This window comes from Lonchura striata, chromosome 12 (assembly GCF_050655825.1).
Source record: "Lonchura striata isolate lonStrDom1 chromosome 12, ASM5065582v1, whole genome shotgun sequence".
Lineage (NCBI taxonomy): Eukaryota > Metazoa > Chordata > Aves > Passeriformes > Estrildidae > Lonchura > Lonchura striata.
The window spans coordinates 15,625,382-15,645,061 of NC_140714.1; the positions used below are offsets into that span (position 1 = coordinate 15,625,382).

The window sequence follows — 19,680 nt, forward strand, 5'->3', positions numbered from 1 at the left end:
TCCTGCTCCTTGGGCAGTCCACTTTAAAATGAGAGATGAATCTTTTGTTTTGTATTCCCAGTCAAATATTCCAGATAAGAGTAAATCCAGCATCAATATGTTGATATATTTTGAAGTAGGCATTATATCACAAGTTGCTGATCAGAGAAAAAAACTTTGCTTTTTATCACCATCTGCTACACACAGCCAGACTAGAAGCTTAGGGTTGTCCATTTCATCCCCAATTTATGTTTACTGTCATTAACTCCACAAGAAGATGACAAAAAACAAAACAAACAAACAAAAAACCAACAACAACAAAAAAACCCCCACCAAATATTCAGCAGAGCATCACTCTAGGTTTTCTTTCCAACTTTTCAGAAGCCCCACATACTTGAATGAGGAGATGAATAGATCAAGCACTAGAGTTTAATAAATATTTCCAATTACTATGATTACCTCTTCAATCTTAAAACTGACATTCATGATTTAAAAAAAATATAAAGTTATTAAAAGGTTCAAATAGAAGAAAATATTTGATCTCCATTGTACATAAGCCAAGAATTTAAAAAATGAGACTGGGAGGAGGGGGGCGTTGTAATTTCAAATCAACTAAACCCAGCAGTCAATAGGTTATAAATTGCTAAATAAGATGCCTGTTCCTGCAAGCTCTCTCCATGATTTACTCATTAGCACTCAGGAAACAATCAGAGTTTATGAACACGCTCAGCAGAGCCTGTTCCTCACAGCAGCTCTGACAACTGGCCCTTGTGAAGGATGAGGGCAGGACAGCCACGAGCAGCTGGACAGGGAGCCTGGTGTCACTCAGAGCCCATGGCCTGAGCACTGCCACCTCTCCAGCAGCACTTCAGCCTGGCAGCCCTGGCACAGCCTTGGCACAGCCAGCCAGCAATTCTGCACCAGCCATTCCTTGTCCTGCACATCCAAGAGGCTTTCCAGGCTCGCTGGTGCTCTCCTTCCAGTTATTCTGATCCCCAGAGCAACTGTGATTTTCTGCCAATTTTGCATACACTGCTGTTTCCAAAAATTCCAGTTCAGTGTTTACGCGTGTTTCACAATGATCACTCCTAACAACCATTGAGAGAGACAATATTATCATGTTTTAATTTCCTACAAACTGCTGGCTAAGGCTGCATAGAAAGTTGTGAGTGCCAGATGGTCCAATTTGTTTTATTTATTCTTTCAGCATCTTTATGGAGTCATAGGCAGTTGACACACTTTGCCATTTAAAATCATAAGCACTTTGCCACCACCCCTACAACACTGCCAGTTGCCTTGGCTGTTACCTTTGCTGTATCACCAGTACCAGTCAGCACCTCAGGGTTGCCAGCACGGTGGCTGAGGTGCAGTGGAGAGAACTGCAAATCCCAAACTGAAACACCTGCCAGGCAAACTGACTGCCTGGCAAGGAAACATCAGTGGGCAGCCATAGAATTTACTGGGAAATGCTTTCATTGGCCGTGCCCAGTGAAAGGCAAGTACACAAAGCACAGCACAGTCAGCAGCATTTACATTGTCACAGCTCAGATGACTTCAAACACTTTACAGAGACAAGCAGAAACACTGGGAGCTACTATTTTTATTTCTCCCACTGGCTCTAGCTTGGCTGACTCAAGAAGATAGTCACTCTATTTATCAATCTTTGATAAATAGTGTAAGGACCATCAGCTGGAAGTGATCTCCTTGATAACAGACAGGAAATACTGATACATTCCTATCTTCCTTTGAACTCTGCTTAAAAAGAAACAGTTTTTGTCAAGAGCCAAATAAAAAAGAAAAACAGAAAGTTATTAAAAGGACATTTGAATTTACATCTCTGATCAGCAAGTGTGGAGGTGAATACAGGGTGTTTTTCTGAGCAACAATGAGCTGCAGCAGTTTGCTGAGGCAGGATCCGCCTCCCCATCCAGGAATAAAGGGAAATGTTTACTAGCCTTTTAATTTCAGTACCTTTTCTGTCTGAGAATTCCCATGACAGATCCCACAGCACAGAAGAAAAGCTGCTTTCCAGCCAGTTGCAGATCTAGCCAACGTGAGAGTGGAATCCTTCACCATCTGCTGCCTGGAAGCCGTTCAACACGCCTCATTTCTGCAGGAAAAGTTATGAAGGCAATTGTTGTGTTACTCACAGTTATATTTAACAACAAAAACTCTAAAATATCATTTTCACCCAGTCCCAGGCTTGCTGGAGCCTGCTGTCATAGCTGTCTCTCTTCCCAGGCACAACTTGTTCTGGAACTGTCCCCACCCTCTTGGTGGCCAGACCTTCTGCTTGTTACCAGCTCCAAACCCAAACAGTTTGTCTGCTTGCTAATCTGGGGGCACCTAGAACAGAATCCTAGTCAGATGACTGTGACAAACATTACAGTATTACAAAAAAATTCCAGTTATTTTATTTGGGATTTTATTTTGACTTTTTCTTCTTGCATTAATTTTGGCACTTATGGAGCCATTAGACTTTCGAATAAATCATTTAATGCCATGGAAAAAGCAGGGGGCTCTGTCACTGAGGCCATCAGCCATGGAGAGCATCTGGTTTTATTAGTCATTGTGTCATTTCTATTGTATTTTGTCACCTTTGTTTCTCAAGTCACTTTACTGTGCTGTGCATTTACTCGGTAGTCAACCATCAGAATTCTTTCTTGACATAGGACAAAACAATATCGCAACACAGGCCAGTCACTCAGGAAAAGGAACAGCTTCACTTGATTTAGATGGAAAACAGCAACTTGAACCAGCTTTAACATGTGGAATATCCCAGATCAGGTAGCATAATTATCAGCCTGTGTTCCTTAGAGGCCAGGAACTTGTTACTAACACCTCACCAAGTAAGAAATCCTGGCTCTCTGAAAAAGCACTAATGAACTAAAACTCCATTTTGAAAAAACAGTATCTGCACAGGAGAGTTGAAAGAGTTTTGTGTTGGGTATTTTTCTGAAGCATTTAATTTATTTGTACAAAACACCTCATTTTGCCTTTAATTACATTTTAACCAGCTATACTGCTGTTTCCCAGGGAACTACAAATCTGCAGCACAGAGTCAGCCACACTGCCTGGATGAACTTTCTCCCTCCACACTGCTCCAGCTGTTTTATTCTTTTAGAAGTGCTCTAAGTCAGCTGTCTGAGCACCCTTCTCCAGTTAAGCCATACTGGATGCAGCTTTACAGTCCAATTGTAAATCTACTGCCTGGGGAAGTTGCTAATCCTAAACCCTGCAGCTGTATCATAATCTGAATTAACACCTCTGGAAGTGCTGAAGATGTAGAAATATTATTACTCACTTGATAGATGACTGAAAGGAGTTTTCCAGGCAGGCTATTCAAATTGGCATGTAGATGTTATTTCTTGACTCTTTTTATGTAAACATCACTGGGAAAAGTGAATAGATCAGAGATCAGTAGCTCCCCAGCTCAGACCATTCTCTCAAAGGAGAGTTCATGGGTTGCAGAAAGAAAATAATAATTTTTTTAATGTAAAGACAGCACTTCAATGATTCCTCCTGTAAGCACTGAGCAGGTGTTTGTGGATAACCACAGTTAAATGGTCATGGAGAACGGAATAAGGAGAGCAGTGCTGAGATCTCTCTTCATGCTGCACAGGAAGGATGTTTTGGGGGTTGTCTCTAGATAAGCTAGAGTTGAACCTGGGTGTTATTTAGTCAGAATCTTGGAAGAACCCTTCAGCTGCTGTGTGGGGGTGGCAGAGGAGTGCAAGTATTTGGAGCCAGGAGGGTGACAGCCGAGGCCTCTCCCTGTGCCCTGGGGGGAGCCAGGACTGGCACAGGGTGAGTGCAGGACAGGGGCATTGTGCTCTTGGGCTCACTGACAGCTCCCAGCAGCTGGCACTGCAGGCTCCCAGGGATCCCCACTCCTCATCCACCAAAGGATACCCAGTGCAGGACCCCTGAGCTCCTGGGTCATATTGCCACCACCATGGAAAATTATATAATACTCAGAACTGCAGAACAGAAAAACATCATCCATATCACTGGTATTACAGTCGGCTCTCAAAAATCCCCATGGGCATCAGCCTCACAATCCTTCCCTCTGCCAGGACAGTCCAAGTGATGCAGTTCTGCATGTGGGACATTTTCCATGATTCAGAGAGCTGAAGCCACCCTTGCCTCCTGGCGTAGCCCAGCAAAACCCCAGCTACCAGGGCTCTGGGACAGTTGCAGCTCTTGCAAGTGTGGCATTCTGCCCTGGGGAGGGAGAAAACCCATCCTCCACACAGTGACTGTACCTGCCAAACACATCTGCCTCTGGGACAGGGCAGACAGACCTGGGCTCTGCTCCTAACCAAAGGCTGCTGCTCCCTCCCAAGGCTCTCTCCAAAGACAATGGGAAGGCATCAGCTCCCCAGAAATGCCATGTCCTCAGAAATGCCACACTGGGACACTTCTTGGATATCTGACCCATTAGCACCAAGTCTGAATACACTGTCTGTGCCTGCCTGTCTCCACAGCTCAGGGTGATGTTACAGGAGGAGTGAAGGGTGGAAAGAAGTATTTTCATCAAGTGGCTGGGCTGTGGGAGTGGCAGCAGTGTGGAGGAAGGGGTATTTCTGTGTCTCTACCCATGGGTGCACAGCCGGGGGGATCCAGAGCTCACAGGATAACCTGGTACAGCTCCAGGGGAACCTGGGCTGCTGGCTGGGCTGAGCTGCAGCTCTGCTGAGCCAGCCCAGAGTGGATGTCTGTACATTCACACATGGTTTTGTTGTGTTCTACTAACTACACATGAGCATCTGCTCTGATTTCAGAGAAAAAGGTATTTCCCACCAGAAGCCAAATCTGTGGATGACAAAATCAGGCAGAAGGAACAGATCCTGAAACCCCCTGCCCATTTACATACATGCTGGAGCTCCTCTTGCTGGCCAGCACTTCTCAGCAGTGAACTGAAATGTTTTCAGTCACATTCTGAACTTCTATTACATGCACAAGTTTTTGCTCAATTTGTCCCAATTTACCAGTTTGGACAGATCACCTTGAAAAGACTCTCCTGGTGCAGAGCAATGGTTCTGCTAAGAGCACAAATCTGCTGGTAGCACAAATCCTCTCCCTCAGCCAAGGGCTCTGCATCACTGTATTGTTTTTTTTGTACTTTGGAGGTTTTTTGCTTTTAATCCCAGAACATTTGCAGGACAAAATGATGGGTTTGGCCCCTGACACCTTCCTTTAGCACAGCTCTATCAGCCACTCCTGCAAGCCTGACTGTTTAAGTGTCTGTAAAGAAAACTCGTGCTATAAAACAGCTGCACAAACACCTCTGGGAGGATGTTTCACAACCACTGTTATATGTAAAATCTCAGGCACAGAAGGAGCTTCAGTTTTCACTATGTCAAACCTCATATTCTGTTCTCGTAAATGGTGGAATAATTTATTTTGTCACAGTCTGATGAGGCTCCAATGCCAACGTCCCCCTGACCCACATACTCCCTTCTGAGCCATTCTGAAGGATGGATCTAAAGATGTGTATTTTAAATTACTTTATAGCCTGTGCTAAAGATAACTTGGAATAAACTCAAAGGAAAATGAGGGCAGAAAAAATAACTCTTGAGAAAACTACAAGTTGCTAACATGAACTGTATTCATTTCTTAAATTTAAAAAAAAAAAAAACATAGATGTTATACCTCATCCCCTGGAGCTGCCTCTCCAGTCTGAAAGCCAGGCTGTACTATTTAATTTTTTTATTTCCTGGAGTCACATTTCCATTTGAATTTTGTGAACAAGTTTTAGCTACTGCCCTGAGCTCACATCTCTGTGAAGCTACAGAAATGTGGTATTATCTCACTCACCATTCCTGCTTCCTTTGTACTACTTATTCCTTTTTCTAGAGATATGAGTATCAATGATCACTATGTCAGCACTGAGATTTCTGGATTCTGGATGCAGTGGAAGTGAGCTACAGCCAGACATGCTGGGCTGCAGAAACTTGAAGATTATATATTTGCAGAGCCCAGAGGAGTTGTTATTGACAAACAAAATCTACAGGTGCTTCATGAATTAATACACATGACAGATACTCTGTCACTGGCAGAGTTCACACATGATAAAACAATTGATTTATCTCAGGGAGAAGTACATTGTTTTCTTCAGAAGCAAATGACAAAAGTTAATGATACATCTGATGTTACATTGTTATTCTGATTTTTTTTAATCAGTAAAGACACTTCCTCTGAATTAGTTTTGTTTATAGCTGCTCAAACCAAACCACACAGGAATTCAAACCATGGAGTTTCAGCTCTTTGTAGAAATCTCTAATTCATTATGTTACTTTGAATCAGGTTGGTTCAGCTTCCCAATTCTTCCATTCCTCAGAATTATGTAGCCCTGGTCATAAACCCTGAAATCACCCAGCTCCAAACACAGGCAGAGCAAACCTGAGCACAATCATGTATTGCATTGCCTATGGAGGATGTAGCTGTGGTCATTTGACCACCAAAGAAATCCAGCAAACCTTCAAGCTGGTACATGAATGCTGCCAGGATGGCATTTCAGAAATGCAGATGTTTTCTGAAGGCACCATTGGTCCCCAGCACACTTTGTGCCTCAAATCTCGTGGGAGCACTCATTCCAAAGCACTTTGTCCTGGCTTGGGAAGGGTGATTTCCTTTTCCAGCTGTGCAGCTGGATGGCCCTAGAACAGCTTTGTAGCAAAATCCCAAGGACATTGACCCAATAGCCAAAAGTCCTGGTGACAAGACAGTTGCCTCCAAGTGGCAATTCCTGGCTTCTTCTGACTGAATATTGCATCAAAGGAAGTGAGTGGGAGCTCAAGGCAGACATCTGTCCATAACCACAGAAAACAGAATAAACCTTCACAGAAATTTGGCTTTGCCAACATTTAAAAAACAACACAGTCATCAGAAATAGCTCTGTCCCTGTCTCCAGACCTGGCTGCTCTTACTCTCAGCATTTTAATGACCACGTTTACTCTCAGGTTTGTAAAATATCTTTTTATTTGGGGGTGAATTAATCCCACCAACATGGCAGCACAACAAACAAACATTTAATAAACATAGCACTTACACTCCCACCCTAAGCACTGTGTGTTGTCAGGCTTTAGCAGGACTTGGACTTGTGCTTCTAATATTTAAAGTCTAGGTTTTAAAAAAGAGGTAAGTGTTCAGTTTAAGAGCTAGTTCTATAATCCTATCTCATTTTATCCCCTATTTTAAACAAGACCTGATTTAACTTGACTGTTTTTCTTTTCCCTCTACCATGCAGAAATGCAGAAGGATTTAGAAGGCAGAGATCTCCAGGAACAGCAGGAGCATGTAAAACCAAGTGCTCACTGTTTAATTTTTACTGACACTAATAATCCTGAATCCAACAGACCAGCCCACATAACTTGAAGAGACAGGCTATAAGAGAAGGTAATGTGATGAAGCATAAATGAATGAGGGGGTGTCCTCAATATTTAAGAAAAATCAGGGATTGTTAAAGTAGCAAAACAACAATTCATTACCACTATGTACTGGCTGAGAGAAGAAAGCATGTCTTTGGCATGAAAGGATAGGAAATGATGGTGCAGAAATCAAAGTGAAACTGGAGAGAAGCTTGCTACTCAAAGGTTTTTATTTGCAAAGACCAGGATTTCTCAGCAGACAGTAACTGTACCAATAGAAAACCCCCCTATATACACTAAGCCTGCCATACCTGTTTCTTTTTTATCCACCAAGAAAAAAAAAAATCAAGTCAAAGGTTTTATCAAACTTGTTGAAACAAGAGGATGTTCCTCTGTGTCAGCCTCATCAATCACTACTGACACCACAAGAAATGCAGAACTCTGTTTCTCATGGATAATAAACACTCTTTATAGCTGACATTGATTTCTAGTTTGTCACTGTTGTGTTAATACCTCTGTCCAAAATGGAAGAAGGAGAGTTAAGAAAGGCAGAGGTGAGACTCTTAGTGGATGTATTTGTATTTTTTGTGCTGGTAATTCACGTTGGCCCCATCCAATGAAGAAGGCAAACTCTGCTGGCCAGGACAATTAGTCTTTAGTGCTTTAAGGCTTTTATAAGGCCATCTATCTTAATCTTCTTGTCAGAGTTAGGAGAGGACATGAAAGATAATAAATAGCAGTGGGAGAAATATCTGGTTTCCAAACTAGTTACATATTTGAAGCTCAAAAGGCTGGTGACATCTCCCTATATTTTGGGATCCATAATATTTTATCAATGATTGTTGTGAATTAGGAAAATGGCTCTAAGCTTCACTCCTGTGGAGACAGCATTTTAGAACCTTGTGCTCTGCAAATACCTCAGTCTAACCTAGCCCTATATCCCCAAAACAAAAAATGAGATCAAAATTGAGGTCACTGAGGCACAGGGATCCTTGTGGCATCCCAGATGATAATCCACATCTGCTTTTGGCAGGATGCTTCACTTGGGGCACTCATCCTTGACTGCTGGGTTTTCCCCATCTGTACAGGAAGGCAAATCATACCTGACAGCAAAGGGGAAATGTTTGTGAAGTGCTCAGGATTCTTCTGACAGCCCTGGCTCCTGCCAAATGCAGGAAAATCAATTAATCCATCTCAGTGCCAATCCATCTCAGTGACAATCAATCAAGTAATCAGCTGTCTGAATGCTATTTTCTGTCAGTTAAACATACATTTCTCACTTGTTTTTAAAGCAAGCATAGTTTATTTGGGGGAAGGGTTGTTATAAACCCCACAAAAGACTGAAACTCAATTTCACACTAGTTTTTCTCCCTCATAAAATGCAAATTCATCGCCTATCTCTTTCTGGTATCAAGCCAGACACCAGGGAATGCACACTCAGGTTAATTTCTACACTCAGTACCTTGATATCCCTTGAATGAAGGAACAGACCAAGTAATGATTAAGATACAAAAAAAAAGTGGCTTTTTGGAGCAAATGGTTGGAAGTTGCTCTCAAACTACCCAAAAATGTTTCTGCTATGATGCTGGGCAGCTGGTGTGCTGTGGCTGCTGCTTATTGGAATAACCCTCGTCTTATTGCTGCCTCAGTCATCTTTTGTTTCTCCCAACACCAGTACAGGGGTTTTCACAGAAGTGTGCTTTTGTTCTGTCTTGTCTCACATAAAGAGTCCTTAATTCAGGCTGCTACATGCTAAATATTAATGTTTAGCATTTTCATGCCTTCCATTATGGCCATTCTGTGTTGGCTTGTGCTGCTGTAAGGGAAAAACAATCAGCTGTGTGCCTCCAGGGTAATCGTGGTCTTAGCAGAAGGGAGAAACTGAAATTTAAATTCCACAGCTCCCAAGGTAGGCTGTTCCTGCTGACTCAGGTGTGTGATGAGCAGTGCCCTGGGGAACCCAGCACTGCTCCCACAGCCCCAGGCAGAGGGGAATCCTTCCTGCTCCATCCCAGCACAGGATCCAGGGACAGCTGTGCCAGGGTGGGAGGATTTTACAGGGGCACCAAAGATGGGTGGCGCAGATGGGCTGGCAGCTGGAGTTACTATAAAAGCTGGATTTTTAATTCTGCAGAGACCTCTATTTAATAGAAGCTCCTTTGGTCTCTTTCTCACAGCCCTGGGACTTATTTTCCCAGCAAATTTTTTTAGGCTGTGGCAAACAGCAAAGTCAGAGTAACCAGGAGAGGCCCAGGATAAAGTGGCAACACATAAAGATAATTCAGCTATGTAAATAGTGCTCCAGGAAACACAATACCTCTTCTTTAAGTGTGTAGCAGAAGGCTTCATTAAAAGTTTGTTTTGAAGTAATTTTTCTGCTCTTTGTTCTCTCTCAGTTCCCTTAAAGTTGTTTGGGCTTTTTTTCCCCTTGAAAACAAATCATAGTTGGAATAAAGAGACCGCTGACCTACATTCTCACAGCTGTGCTACACTTAATTGTGAGACTTGTCAAATGAAATTCGGGAGTGATCATCACCAAGACAGGCTGTGAAAACACCTACTGCTCCAACTCCTGAGCCTCCCTGTTTGAAACCATCAGAATTATCTCTTTGAGAGACTCAAGCAGGATGCCCAGTGACTGAATCAATCTTTGCACACTTCAGAGCAAGGCTCCTGACCTGGCTCTCAGCCCTCTTGCACACTCCCTCAGACTCTTGGACACTCTCCTTTGCTGTGGTTTTGGTGCACTGACAGCACCAAATAAACCCATGAGTATAACAAAATTCAAGCAGAATTTGAACTGCTTGAGTAAAAATTTCCATAATCCATGAGTCTACTAGGTTACAAACATACACAGCCAATGTGAGAAAATCAAAGTTAGTGAAGACTTAGGAGATGTATCCAGTACTATAGCAGAGAAGTGAAATACTGACAATGAAGAGCTGAAAATCTTTTTTGCTTATTCAGATAGTATTGTAATAAAACCATTCCAATTTCTTGTTCTTACATTAAAAAAGCACATTCAGAAAGTGTTACGTAGTTCATGTTTAAGGGGGCAGACCATTTCTTAAGACTGCATGTTTTTCTTTTGTGCAGCACTAGACACTCCATAAGAGAACAAAGGCTGGTAGTGAATTTCCAAGCTCATTTTAAGAGGCTCTTGCTTATATTGCATTATTTCTGTCTTCATCAACTCTCTCAATGGTCTCTTGAATGAAACACCTGACACTCTCAAGGGTGACAAATCTTCTAGCAAGCAAGCAAGCAGCACACAAAAGATCACATTAAACACCCACTGCCAACTCTTTTTGATCCCCGAGAGGGTTGAAGAGAAGGGTCTGTTTGTATGAGGATGCAAAGCAAACTCTGGGCATGGAGAATGTCTGCTGAGCCAATAATCAGGTACCACCACACCTGGACCAAGGACACAACTGAGGCTGGTGAGCTGCTTTTGCTTTCCTTGAAGGAGCTTCCATTTGGAGAAGGAGGAAGCTATAAACAAGGGGAAGATTTAAAACAATCCCCTGGGGTGAGCAGCAGCCAGAGGAGCTCAGGGGATGGGATGAGCTGTGTGCACCTCATCCCTGTGTCCTGGAGGAGCTCTGGGAGAAGGGGCAGAAGGCAGCCAGGCCCCTCAGGGAGTGCTCTGAGCACTGCAGGTGGAATGAAGGTGCTTGGCCTCAGCCAGCAGGGCCAGAAACACGAAACAAACCCAGCCCCTCCACAGATTCTGGTGATGCTCCAGGTGAGCATTTCAGTGAGAAAAAGCAACCCTGCCTCTGATCCTGTGACCATGCTGAGCTGGGACTCCCAGCCCAGAGAAGTGTCCAGCCTCAGCCCCAGTGCCCCCTCTGGCTCTGGCAGCTCCTGAAATGCCCTGTGAAGGTTTCATCCTGTGAAATGTTCTCCCTCCCACTGCTGACTGCCCAGGCACGCTGCTAATGAGTCCCCTGGTGTTTCCAGCCTCTGCTCTGGGGAGCTGTGCTGCCTCGTGGTGATTTCCCTGCATAAGCACACAGGGCACAGCTGACAAGCATCGTTCCTGTCACCGTCTGTGCAATGACTGCCCTGAAAATTCAGGTGGAAAATGTCATTCTTGTTAGAGAGAGAACACAGCCCTGCCACAGGCATACCAAGGAACACTGCTTTACGTTATTTGAAAGCGAGATTTGTCCAACCTGTCCTGCCTTTCACCATATCAAAATTGACACAAACCAACCAAAAGAAACTCATTTTTCTCATATCCATTTTTGAGAAGACTTGGTACATTTTTGCTGTTCCCCTGTTGTACAGCAGTCATAACCAAAATGTTTTTTTCAGCATGTGTAATAATAGTTTTAAGCAGATTTCTCATGAGGTACATCCCTATCTCAATAAAGAAAAGGCTTTTATCTTTTAAAGACATTGTTCTGTATCCATATTTACCATCCTTCACGAAATCTGTGTCATCATTGTCATTTTTTAGAGTCCTCAGTAGATCACAACCAAAAAAGTTAATGGGAAATAGTTAATCCTAACAATGAACTTCTCCATTCAGGACAAGACATGACAATAAATACTGATTTTCATGAATTCCATCTCAAAAAATCCCATCCTGTGCCTTACACCTACACCCAGTGGAGCAGCAGGGCCTGTGTGAGCCCAGCTATGTCTGACTTCCTTGTTCCCATTTCTGCCCCAGCAAAGACAAAGGAATCACCTTCTCTTCACATAAAATGAAAAGTAAATCCTCCCATTTATGCCAGCCTGAGCCATAAAAATATTGAACCCAAAGCTCTGCTCAGATCTTGCTCCTGCTGGATTTCCTGTTCAGTTTGGCTAACACAGGAGATTCCACTCAAATAAACAACAACCAAATATTGATATTTATGCAAATAGAACAAGCAGTGATGTAAACTTTTGAAGTTTGCTTGTGTGTGCTTCAAAACCAATAAACAGCATTTTTACTTTGAACCTTCTATCTCAAACACTACGAAAAAGATGCCTTTCAAGTAAACAAATGTAATTCAAATCAAGACAGTACATGCAGTGTGAAATCTTCTACATCATAAGACAGCAAGTACAGTACAGCTCAGCTGTACACCACTAATGCCAAGATTTTGTAGTAAAAACATTGACAGACCCTTAATTATTATAGTGCCTCCTGGCAGTGCTATAATTAGATTGAACATAACTATTAGTCATCATAATTAGTACACACATTCCTTGTTTAGCACAATAAAAATTACAAAGCAAGGATGCCACTTAATTAGGTGACCTGGGAATTGATGCCTACCTATATTTCACTTTTACTTTAAGTGTCCTTACCGAGATTAAATCTAATATTTATAACCAAGAATGGGTATTTATATGGCACTCCACCTGTACATAAAATCATCTGTTAAATTAATATTTATTAAATACCTCAAGGACATTTCTGAAGTTATGCCAGCAGTTCATTTGGAATTGTATTCCAAGAAGGAAATACATCACAATTTTAGGAACTCAAGGTTAATTGCATATTCTAATAAGTGTCTTACGTACCATAAATTTAAAAGAAAAAAAAAGTGCATTCAGTTAAATCCCCATCAACCTTCCAGTTCTCCTGATGGGGCCTCATTGTGTCCTAGTGAAGAGCTTGGACCTCTTTAAAACCTCTGCCACAGACAACGTCTAAGAGCTCCACCAAGTAGCCACAGTTTAGAGAAATGATTTTTAATTCTGAATCTCATCCATCACACATTTTAAACAAGAGGAAATTTGGTATAAGTAATCCCTGGTGCCATGAAAACCTTCTGAATTTCACAAGTACCCTAATTCCTGCAGGACTGACAAGCTGTCTGGGGACTTTGGCTGGATTTTGGGTCTCTGTCTTCACCTGAGGTGACAGAGCAAGGTGGTCTGGAGAGTTTCCCATTTCACAGGCCAGCCAAGGAGTTATTTGTCTGAGCCTTATTGAAGCTGGTGATTGAAAATAGTCCCAGCTGTTTGTTTCACAGCATCAGACTACGGAGGTACAGAATTGTTAGTTATGTTTAACAATTTTAATTGCACTAGATTCGTACACAGGTTTCTTGAAAATAAAATGTGCCCACTTTGCCATGGCCATATAGATCACATCCAGCAGGAGAGACAGAACAAAGCAGCTGAGAGGCTGTGGTGTGCCCTTCAGCTGTGCCACCACCCTGAGTGGGCAGGGAACCTTCCAGGTCACAGTGAACAGCTCCAGTGTGATACCACAGCACTTTGCAATAAAACTGCTGCTCTGAACAAGAGCCCACAAGAAGAATGAAGACCAAAAAAAAAACGTTGTGACATTTGGTGTAGAAACCAATGGTGTTTTCCTGCCAGGTACCTGCTGACACTGCCAGACTCCAACCTCCTCCCTGCAGCCCAGAAAGCTCACCACAGCACTTAGCAATCTGTTCACACCATCATTAAACCCATTATCCCTTAGTGATGGAAAAGTCTCTACAAATGCCACAGTGCCACAGCTCTGTGACAAATCCCCCTCACTCTAAATGGTGAGCATTTAGTATTTACTATCGTGGATTAATTTGAATTTAAAGGGGGAAAAAAAATTGCTTCTGTAGGCAGACTATGGTAAATATCAATATGTTTCATCAGAGCTCCTCTTTCATTAGTTCTACACCAATTACAGCAGCTATTTCTTCTCTGGGATATTTCATCAAGCTGTTAATTAGAATATGGAAAACATGAAATTCTCTCTTACTTCCTCACTGCAGAGGACTTCCCAATCGTAACTGTTACAGATAAGGAGAAAATACAAAAGTTATTGTTTGCCACAGGTTAAGAGACTTGACAAAAATGTACAAGAGTTGATATTCAATGCATCCAGCAACAGAAAAATATTATAATACATGTAAACAATTTAAGGCAACAACAATATAAGTGCAAGAACGAATTTTTTTTTTTTTTTAACCGTGACTGGTTTCTCAATGGTTCCTACTTCATCAGACTGGAAATTTTCAAACCACAAGCTCCCCAGGAAATATTTCTGGCCACTTCAGGAAAATCTCTCAGTGATGTGGCCCCAATTGGGGTGGTGATGTCTAGGTCCAAACCCCTTTGAAAAGCTTCACTGTGATTTCTTGTGCCCCCGTGAATAGTGAGAAAAGGCAGTTACTGTGAATGTTTGTCCCTTATCCCAGATATCCTGGCCTCTGCTGGAGAAACCTGCAGGTGCAAGTTTTTAAGAGGGCAGATAAAGCGATGTGACAGCGCTGCAGCTTGGGCACCCACGGGAGTGGAGCTGGCAGCATCCCTGCAGGAAGAGCACAGGTCAGCCTGCTCTGCAGCACGCTGCGTTTGCCACAGTGCCTTCAGAAACAGAGCCTGCACAGACAGAGGAAACATGAGAACAGTGCAAGGCTGAGGAGCATGAGAAGCAATGATGCCACAGAGAAGGGACACCTGAGTAGGCAGTGAGGGGCACTCGGCTGATCCACCCAAACGCAGCAAGCATTCACTGCATTTTTTTCTGGGTGCATTTTCACAATTCTTCTTCCTTGCCAATGCTGCCCGTGCACTGTCACAGCCCAGTGCACCTGAGAGGGCTCAAGAGGGGAGCCCAAGGTACTACACAAATGTAATTTAGAACATTTCCTCAGTCCTCACATCCTCCTTCCTGGAACAGACTGATCTCTCCTGTCACAGCTCCCCAGTGTCCAAGAGCAGCTTTGGGGTCACACTGCTCCCATTGACACTGACAATGCAAGCAAGGCTCTGCTTCACTCTGCCCTCATGATTCTCTCTTTGACACAACCATTGGAAATACCTTCTCATGGCTCAGGTGATAAATCCCTTTTGCCTTCACATTGTCTTTCCAAAATTGTACTTAAGGAAGGGGAAAGTGGTGCCTGACAGTGAGGGTGAGGAAAAGAACAAGGAACAGCCCCATAAGCAGCAAGGATGGGAAAGGAACAGTGGCTACTATCACCTTCACTCAACTTTATCATTTATTTCTCAACTTCAAGACACCAGTCTTGACAAATTCTGAAAGACCAAATAACAAGGGAGCAGGTCATTTGTTATGTAAGGAGACGTTCTGCTCCAAAATGAAACTTGTTCAGAAAGGGTTCACTGTCATCTCCACCAAGAACAGCATTTTACAGCTGGGGAGAACTGAATGAGCAACAAAGACTCTGCTTTTCCACCCAAAATACATGCACTTATTTTTAAAATATAGGACTAAAGGATTTTTCCTTGGGAAAGGTTGATTCATAATAAATAATAAAAAAAAAATAGTTTCAAGCTGAACAGTCTTCCAAATTAGAGCTTGTTTTCAGCATTTTCCATTTTATGAGTACAGCCTCTTGCTTTTATTAAGAGCAGTTGAAATTTCAATTTACTCATAGTTTGATATGGTTCTTCATTCAACCCACAAAAAAAATATTCAATTTATTGAAATGTTTCAGTTTCAAATCATTCCAAGCTAATATTTGTTCAGCTCAGCTAAACTGAAAACCAGAAGCATATCTGTGTTTAAATACAGTAGAATAATTTCTTCCATCCCTGTATCTATGTCAGCCTAATCAGGTCACCAGTGGGAACCGTTGACTGGTAGAAACACGAGGCTTTCTCTTTATGAAAAATGACTGACCTTGCTTTAAAGCAATTTAGTTTGTGTCAACATTGCCTTTCTCATTAAATAATAGGCTCTAAGTGACATATCCATTCTTCTTCAACATAGACAAGAGCTCTTCAGGCAAGTTCTGGGATGCTATTTTTAGGCATCTCATAGTAATAACCTGCTCAGTGCACTGTTTGGAGTATGTCTACAATAATTATTCCTTTTCTGCTCTGTTGTATTGGTCAGCCCCAGAGAGAGCTCATAAAAATGTTAGATCTGCACCCTTTCTTGGATGCAGAAAGAATTTCAAATAAATGTAAACATTTGGTAGCACTCAGATAGCTGTAAATAATACCAGAGCAACAAGTTCATTAAACATACACATCCCTCTGTCTGAAAATGCTGAACACCTGCATAATTCTTCCTCGTTTAGCTGCTGAGTTGACTCTTCAACCACTTCTCACTAATTCTCCCACATTTGCTATTTCCTCTGTATATTATCTGGCCAGTCATGCAAGCATTGGAGATGATAACACAGGTAATTTCATCTGTCAGAACCAAAGGAGCAGGGAGAAGAAATGTTTGATTCATTTGTACTTTTTCTTTTTTATTATTTTTTTTCCTTTCTTTTCCTCCCACTTTTTAATTTATTTTCTCATTATGGCCATTTCAAATCATCCCAGGCTGCTTTTGTAAGGAGGTTCTCAGTCCAGATCTCAAGGTGACATGCTTTACATTAACCCTGTCAGTATCCCCAGCAATTCCTTAGTATTTGCTCTTGTGATTACATAGTTCTCAGGAAATGCACTCCCCTGGAGCTAAACATTAGAAAGCTGCAAAATCAGCCTAAAGGATCTAATAAACATATTTAAATACATATTTATACAATCCTCATTATTAGAGCAGGTCATTAAATCCTTGCTCTGTGTTTTGGCTACTAAAGATAGAACAGAGGCTTACTGAGAGTGTTGTGTAGTGAGGAGTCATCTCTGCTGGGAAATCATGTGAGATATCAGTGCTGTTGGAGCACACAAACAGCTCATCAGAGCTTTTTAATGATTTATTAATGTAGTCAGCCTGGTTGAGTTTTACAGTGGTTATCAGAGGGCTGCAGTTAATAGTGGTGATTGTAATATCCTCACGTGCCCTTTGCGATGCTCCACAGGCCAGGCTGGCCCTGCTTTGACTGGACCAAAGCCTTGGCTGAACAAGCCAGTGCCTGTCTGCACCAGGCTCCTGTGTCCAGCCCTCTACAGACAGGATTGCAGCATCCCTCAGGGTTCTTGGCCAGACCTAGAGCAGCCCCTTCCTCCACTGGGGCTGCTCTCAGCATGATGTGGTTTGGCGTTTCTGGGTTGATGACATCCAGCCCTGTGACTTTTCAAAGCTTAGCCTTGCATATGCTGTCACACCATTTCAAACACACTGAGCTAAAGCAAAACTGCTTTCACTTGAAGTCAGATAAAAGAAGGTTTCTTAATGGGCCTGGGAACTGTGGAATAAGCTGCTGTCTCCCAGGCTAAACTCACTAAGTGGAAAAATAATTTAAAGCCTTGTGTTAAGAGTTAGTGCGTTCAGTTTGCCTCAGCATGGTTCAGGGAAATCTGAAAGCAACGTAATACTTTAAGAAGAGATTCTGACTCCTGCTCCAGTGGGTCAGAGTGAGTCCCACGGGGAAGAGCAGAGCCAGGGCAGAAGAGCAGGCAGCAGCCCCCTGCCCCAGGCTGACCCCAGCCAGAGATGGAAGCAGCTCCAGTGGACAATTTAAGTCATGTTACACACATTTTCCTGCAGCAGCCCATGGGCTGTTCCTGAGGATTCAGCCTGGATGCACACAGGGCTGTGCAGCAGCTCAAGGCACCCTCTGGCAGCACTCAGGGAGGGCTCAGGTGCTTCCTGACAACATCAGGGTACCAAACCCGAGAGCCTGAGCCAAAGGAGGAAATACCAACACCATTCCTATTAAAAATACCACTGCTACAATAAACCTCCCTGCTTGTGACTTCAACAGCTCCACGGCCAAAACAGGGACAGGCACAAGAGTGTCCCCCAAGCCCCACCAGCAGGGAAAAGTTGAACTCTTCACTGAGAGGAAGTAGAAGAAAGTGGCACAAAAACAATGAAAGAAAATAAAATAAAAAAAACAATAAAAGAAAAATGGGCTTGACCTGACAAGACCAAGGCAGTAAGTCAGTAAAGGGATGCAATTTGCTGATCTCTCCAGTGTCAACAAGAATTAATCCTTCTCTAATTTTTTTTTTTGGCTATTCTTTCCTAAAAAATGAATATTTATTTCCCCTCAAATCAATCTCCAATCCTCTCAGTCAGGTTGAAGTCTAATAGAGAGAGGGATACAAGGCAATAAATTAAAAAACTGCTTCTAAGATTGTCAGTACTGATTACACACCAAAGCAATCTTCTAATAAGCATGAGTGAAAAGGAGACTATAATATTTGGCAACACAAAGCAAAATTCTGATTCATTAAAGGGTAAGAACAAAGCCTAAATCTGTTGTATGATATGCACATATTTATCACACTGATACTGAGTGGACTGGAAAAGTTTCCCAAGACCTGATGACTAAAATCTAGTCTATTGCTTTAAAAAAACAAGTCTATTTTCTTCTCAGTGTAGAGTTATGAAAATCGTTGACAAGAATACTGCTGCTTAGATTCATATCCTCAGCTTTTAAAACAAATGTGAAAAGAATTTAAAAGGTTATAAAATTCTTACTGCCTGAAAAAGTTGAAGTTTGTCCAAATCCCCATGAACTGTACCTAAACACCTGTTCAATAAAATCAATCAAATATTCAGAAAATTAAAGCTATAGGCATAGATTATTTCTAATCCTGGAAACATTAAAAGTCACCATGACAATTAAATTTCTAGAGCTGTACTCTGGACCATAAGGACAAAAAAGCAAATGTATTAGAAAAAAATACATAGAGCAAACTTAATAAAGATGCAGAGAAAACCAGAGCTGTTCTGGATTTTAAAAATGAAATAGCACTTTTTCATCTCCATCTGAAACACTGGAACACCTTGTAGTTATTTGCCTGAACAGTGAAGAGTTGTCCAAGAAAAAATGCAGCAATTGTCATTGATCTCTAGGATCTTACAAAGATGTTATGTATGATTTCCAGAACTGTGGAAGTCCTGGTGACAAAGGCATCAGCACTTACTGGGAAAGAGGGGCTACTTCTGCTCCCCAGTTTTGCTAAGCCTTACCAGCAGAGATGCCTTGAGAGGCTCTCTGGGTTGATTGCTGCAAGGCTGCAGGGGGGAAATAAAACAACACAGGTTTAGCTTTTGCAAGGTTAAACATAAGGTTTGAAGGCCTTGGTGTGAGCATCAAATTAGCTCAGGCTGGAAAGAGTATATGTGTGTGCCAGTTCTTTAACACAGCAGAAACCACAAGATGCACTGCATGACCAGAATTCTACATATGCTAGTCCTGAAGCTCAATTATCTCCAGCAGTGTTAAATTATCCCTCACAAAAAAGCGGTGAGGAATAAAAACAAACAGACATTCTCCCATGCAACTGAAGAAACTGTTTGCCAATAATGCTAGAAATTGAGCACTTTGCTACCAAATGCTTTGAAAGTCCATGAATTCCTATAATTAATGGATTATGCCCTATAAATATCCCTGCTGTAATCCACGTTCCCAATACTGATATAAACTTGTTTCAAGAGTATTAAGGCCAGTTTACTTTAGAAGTAAATATTTACTAATGTTTCTGTAAAACCCAGTTA

At 42.2% G+C, this 19,680-nt stretch overlaps 1 long non-coding RNA gene across 1 annotated transcript in view; it reads right to left on the bottom strand.

The window, feature by feature from the left end:
- Nucleotides 1-19,680, bottom strand: part of LOC110472603 (uncharacterized) — a 141,847-nt gene that overhangs the window by 68,430 nt on the left and 53,737 nt on the right. The window contains exon 4 of the long non-coding RNA XR_014958185.1: nucleotides 1,951-2,089. This is a non-coding gene — a long non-coding RNA (uncharacterized LOC110472603). The remainder of the gene's footprint in view (nucleotides 1-1,950; nucleotides 2,090-19,680) is intronic.